The sequence below is a fragment of the Hevea brasiliensis genome, unplaced genomic scaffold (genome assembly GCF_030052815.1).
Source record: "Hevea brasiliensis isolate MT/VB/25A 57/8 unplaced genomic scaffold, ASM3005281v1 Scaf32, whole genome shotgun sequence".
Taxonomy (NCBI): domain Eukaryota; kingdom Viridiplantae; phylum Streptophyta; class Magnoliopsida; order Malpighiales; family Euphorbiaceae; genus Hevea; species Hevea brasiliensis.
This window is the reverse complement of record NW_026614829.1, coordinates 145,482-152,037: the sequence shown is the minus strand read 5'-3', so window position 1 is coordinate 152,037 and position 6,556 is coordinate 145,482.

Below are 6,556 nucleotides of genomic sequence, written 5' to 3'. Positions count from 1 at the left end.
TATGACAAGCACATGGAGTTTACTCTTGTCAATGCATTGTCATAAATCATATAAGTGCATATAATCTTTAGACCTGAGATAGCACAATTATCTTGTATATAGGTAGTTTGAGTTTGATACTGCTTTCATACTTGTACTATGTATAGGTATATAGGCGTGTGTTAGCTTCTACTAGTTATATATGGAGATAGGTGTTAATCAAGATGGAATCTGTTACCCTAAGTAAATAGGGATAAAATTCTATGTTCATTTAATTATTCTTGATGTTTCAAGTTTCTGGCTAGGACAGATAGATTTAATAAAAAAAGAGTTTCTGATGAGAAAATCTTTTTAATCAAGAACTGGAATTAAAAGAGAACATAATATTCATAGCAAATGGGTTTTAACATAAACCATAACTCCAGTTCGAATTGAGATTTTGTAACAGAGAGATTCTAGTGCATGGTAACATATGATTATAGGTTCATTTAAGGTAAACTTTATTACTGATTGGGTAGCCATGGCATGCTATGCTAGGTGTTAACCATGGTCTATGAGGTGCATAAAATGATTTAGAGAAATCATTTATGGTAAGAAAGAGTTCTGATAATATTAAGAGTTGATATCATATCTCATTGTCAATTAGTGATGAGTCTAGTGAGTCACACACATACACAAGTAATCACCAAGTTAAATGTAATTAATTAATTAATTAAAAAGTTTAATTGATTAATTAAAGAGGTTTGATTTGCAATTAGATTGCAAAGTCCCTAGCATAACTTGAAACTAAATCTAGGTTATTGGATGTTTAGTATAAGTTAAATTTATATTTAAAGTGTTTAAATATGAATTTAATTATGAAAAATTAATTAATAGAGATTAATTAATTAATTTATATTTGATATAAAATGATTAGAAGAAAAGAAATAATTATTTTGAGTTGAGAACTTAAAATTAAGACATAAGGGTATTTTGGTTATTTCACAGGGTGACACGTGGCACCATGAGATGGTGACACGTGGCACTACACATAAGCTTGCCATTTGTCTTTTAATTATGTAAGATGATCAAAGTCAAGATTAAATTTAAGTTTGACACTTGGCACAATGTGATTGGGTCAATTAAACTAAGAGCCAATCAGAAGGTGACATGTGGCAAGGGTTTTAAGTGGTGACCTAGCTATATAAGGGAAAGGATGAAATAGAAAAATAACAATCTGCTATTTCTTCCAAAGGTGCTGCCACCCTTGCCTTGTTCTTCCTCTTTTCTTTTCATCTCTCATCAATTTAAAAAGAATTGTCAACATTCTCTTGAATTAAAAATACTAGAAACCGTTTCTAGTGTCCTGTATGCATCTATAACATCTCTAAAGGCAAAACCTGATTTTCTAATTAATTGGAAAGGCTTGAGAAGCTGTTCAAGGGGCTGCCATTGGTGATCTTGGTGTGGACAAGCTAGAGGAACAACATCTGGTGTCCTAGGCGCATCCCAAAGGTGCCAAACATAACTATAGTTCATCAAAAGATTAGTATACTTGTTCTTGATTTAATCTAGGGTTCTAATGAACTAATTTGTTAATTCTAAAATCTTAAATGGAAAATGTGACACCCCTTACCCGTGTATAGTATACCCGAGTAAGTAATGCCACACGATGTACTGGCACACTCTAATATACCTTAATTAATTTATATCATGCTTTTTCATATAATTTGTAAAATATAACTCATTTAAATCATTTATTAAAATCATAATTTATTTGAGGTTCCGTAAATTTTAAAGAAAATCCGGCAGGGTACCGGCTAAAAATGGAGAAAACAGTTCTTCGGAACCTGTTAAAAACACTTCCAATGAACAAATTCATTCATTCTCAACTCCAATATCATCACAAAGCTCAATATCAAGATCTCAACATTTTTTTCAATTTCAGGTCTCAACAACCTTTTCATTTCTCAAACATCCCTTTCTCAGGGTTCTCATATATAAACAACAATTAAATACTCAAATTACTTCCATACATAACCATAAATCTTTATTATTTACATGAACCTCAAAATACATTACATAAATCCCAAATACATATGAGAAAATAAAAATTTAATTACAAAATGACAAAATGACATCTAGTGTCCTACCAATGCACTGCAGGTGACGAGGTGACACGGACACTGTGCAGAACTGCAGGATGGACTCACCCGATGCCGTGGTCTACTGGGCTCACGATCGGGATCTCCAGTACCTACGCGTGGCAAAAGCAACGCGCTAAGCAATAATGCTTAGTGGTGTCAATAATACAAGAAAATATAATATGCAAATAAAAATAATAATTTCCTTGCTATTGTGTTCATAAGAAATGAGTAATTACTAACTTAATGTTTAGTCGATGGCTAATTACGTTTTATGATATTAACTTCTTCATGCATTTTGTTAATTATTTTCTTCATGATCTTGAGTTTCTTTGTATTCTATCATAATCATTCCTGATATTTAATTTTCGTATTTTCTTTAACAATCAGTTCAATTACAGTTATACTTTTCCATTCATTTGGTTGCCCAAGTAACCTATACTGGACGATTGGACTGGATAACGGGTCGTTGGCACTGGACACCGCGGTGCCTCGGGCCGTCATACCATGGGATGCAGAACGTCAACCATGTATGCAGTCAGTATGGCTAAAAAGCCATGATATCACATAATCGGGCATAAAAGCCATGCATACGGGCATAAAAGCCATGAATACGGGCATAAAGCCATGAATACAGGCATAAAGCCTTTCGCGATCGCTAAAACAATACCCTATTGGCATGCCAATCTATCCAAACCAATCACATTAGGGCTACTAGGGCATTTTGCACTTTTAAGTTTCACAATTTTTTAATTTCAAGTTTTCATATCACTATTCATTTCATTAGTCAACTAAAATGTTGACTTTTGCATAAACAATAGGTATATTGGTTTTGACACTCCCAACATACCACATTTTGCATTCAAAACTTATTGGTTTTAATCACTTTCTCAAAGCTTAGGTCATTTTGGAAAAATTGCCAATTTTTGGTTTTGGTGTCACTATTCGCCTCATTGGTCAACAAAAAATTTTGACTTTTGGATAGAAAATAGGTGTATTGGTTTTAACAACCCAAACATACCACATTTTGTATTTAAAACTTGTTGGTATTGGTTGCCAATACCATTTCTAAGCTTAATGCTAATTGAACAAAATTTTTAGATTTGGTGCTTCATTTTTACTGTTCCATTTGTTATTTTTACAGTGGGAATTTGAGGAAATGGTAAACATGAAAGTTGTTCCTTATTCTGTCTAGTTGAATTTCCTTTTTTGAATCACTCCATTTGGAGTTTTGTAGCTCAAGTTATGGCCAAAATAAGTTTACTGTTCATGCTGCACTTTTGGGTTTTGGCAGATTTTAGTCTAAATTTGGTCAGTAATTTGATCAAGTTAAGTTCATAATTTGGCCTAACTTTCTTCATATGAAATGTTCTACTATGCCTTAGGTTTTCATCGGTTCAAGAATCGCCTAAATCCGAGTTTTCTAGAGAGAGTTATAGCCATCCAAACATTACTGCTCAAATGAAAATTCTGAAAATCTCAGTACAGTAAACTTCACTTTGCTCAATGAGTTGATTAGGTTAATGGCATAATTTAGATTGGTGTCCTTCATGAAAGTTGTTTGTCTATATCTTATCTTGTTGCTGTAAAAATTTCAGGTCAATTGACCATATCTACAGTGAGTTATGGCCAAATGAACAGTTACTGTTCATTTGGTCATTTCTGCAGGGGCTGTTTGCAGGGTATCCGGATTGGGGCCAACTTTTGGTCCTCTTGCTTTGGTCTTTTGGGCATGGTTTCTTCAGAAAAAATGTGCCATTATAAGCCTAGTTTCATGTCCAATTGGCCAAACATCAATTGGACTAACACAGCCCAAGTTATGGCAGTCCAAGTGGACTGAATTTTCAGTCACTCTGCTGCACTAACAAGGCAGCCTACACATTCACTTGGCTATACTATTTTTCAGTCCAATTCATGGTCAACATACCTAAAATGGTCACTAATTGACCATTAAGATGTTCTCTAACAATTTCCTAAGCCAAGTCAATTTTTCACTTCTCAAAACCCTAGTTTTCCCTTATGATTCACACATACACCTAATTAAGCACTTCCATTCATTATTTATGTGTATATACACCTTAAACATAATCTCTAATTCATTCTAAGTCCATTAAAACCATCAAAAACACTCCACCTTTGTTCCTTCCTTAGGGCAGCCGAAATTCATAGGGTCCATATACATAGATTCCATTCATTTAATTTACAAAACCTTACTCACTTTAAGTCTTTAACATGAATTAAAAGAGATTTAAGTGTAAATAGGCACTAACCTTTAGGTGGCAGATTTTTCAAGCTACCCAAACTCCTTCTTTCTTCTTCTTTTGGCTGCCTAGAGGTTGCTTAGGATGTGGGGACAAGTTTTAGTGAAGATAACTTAGGGTTTTGAGGTGAGAAAGGGTATGGATTCAAGCTTTGTAAGCATGAAAATGGAGAAGGGAAAAGAGAAGCATGAAACGTTTTATTGGGGAAGAAGAGTAGCTGCAGAAAATTCTCTAAAATGGTCTTCTTTTTCTGCCCATTTATGTATTATAAATGTCTTCCTTTAATTTAATTGGCTAAGGGGTTCTAATTACATCAAGCTTATGTCATTAATGCCTTTTTATTTGATTTTTCTTTCTTCTTTCTTTAACTCATTTCTAATTAAATTTTTGCTAATATTTATTCATATTTTAGATCATAATAATTATTTACTTAACTGGACAAGTCGGCCAAAAATCACCTCTGAAGGCGAAATGACCAAAATGCCCTCCGTTTGGCTCAACGGGCCAAAATTGTTTGTACCGATTGAAAAATTTTTCTAAATATTTTCTTGGCATTCTAATGCCATAGGAACCTCAATGACCCTTCTCTGGAGTCCCAAAAATTATTTTATAATTTTTTTCCCTGGTCTAGGGCTCCTCGTTGTGAGAACCGCAACTTCCCTCTGGGTTACCCATCGCTTGGGCACCGGCTCGTGTGACTTAGTTGTATTTTATTTCTAAAATTTTTACTAAATTTTTCTTATTAATATTTAAGTTAATTATGGTTCTTCACTTTAGTTTAAATATTTTTTTTCCAAAAGTTCTAGTCTGACCGACACCGGTCATGAATAAGAGATGGTATTGAATTGCTCCCGGGAGGATGTTACAACTCTTCCCCTCTTATTTAAATTTCGTCCTCGAAATTTACTCAATGTAAATAGCCAAGGAGCTAATACCTCTTTATTTCTTCACCTTTCCGTGTTATCCTACTTCACTTTCTCCTTAGTCTCAATCCTATCCTCAAACAGTTATGTACTCATCCTTTTTCATCTTAAATATAGTCTCCTTCTCATCTCCATTCGCTGTCTCATTGTCTCTTCACTCTCTTATTCCATACCTTAACCTAAAATAAACAGGAAATACAGATCTGCAATAGTGTCACCTCGACTCTTATGAATGCAATGCATGATATGCAATCTATCTAGGTCCAGAAACGCCTAAACCGCGCTCTGATACCACTAAATGTGACACCCCTTACCCGTATACAGTATACCCGAGTAAGTAATGCCACACGGTGTACCGGCACACTCTAATATACCTTAATTAATTTATATCATGCTTTTGCATATAATTTGTAAAATATAACTCATTTAAGTCATTTATTAAAATCATAATTTATTTGAGGTTCCGTAAATTTTAAAGAAAATCCGGCAGAATACCAGCTAAAAATGGAGAAAACAGTTCTTCGGAACCTGTTAAAAACACTTCCAATGAACAAATTCATTCATTCTCAACTCCAATATCATCACAAAGCTCAATATCAAGATCTCAACATTTTTTTCAATTTCAGGTCTCAACAACCTTTTCATTTCTCAAACATCCCTTTCTCAGGGTTCTCATATATAAACAACAATTAAATACTCAAATTACTTCCATACATAACCATAAATCTTTATTATTTACATGAACCTCAAAATACATTACATAAATCCCAAATATATATGAGAAAATAAAAATTTAATTACAAAATGACAAAATGACATCTAGTGTCCTACCAATGCACTGCAGGTGACGAGGTGACACGGACACTGTGCAGAACTGCAGGATGGACTCACCCAGTCTGTGGTCTACTGGGCTCACGATCGGGATCTCCAGTACCTACGCGTGGCAAAAGCAACGCGCTAAGCAATAATGCTTAGTGGTGCCAATAATACAAGAAAATATAATATGCAAATAAAAATAATAATTTCCTTGCTATTGTGTTCATAAGAAATGAGTAATTACTAACTTAATGTTTAGTCGATGGCTAATTACGTTTTATGATATTAACTTCTTCATGCATTTTGTTAATTATTTTCTTCATGATCTTGAGTTTCTTTGTATTCTATCATAATCATTCCTGATATTTAATTTTCGTATTTTCTTTAACAATCAGTTCAATTACAGTTATACTTTTCCATTCATTTGGTTGCCCAAGTAACCTATACTGGACGA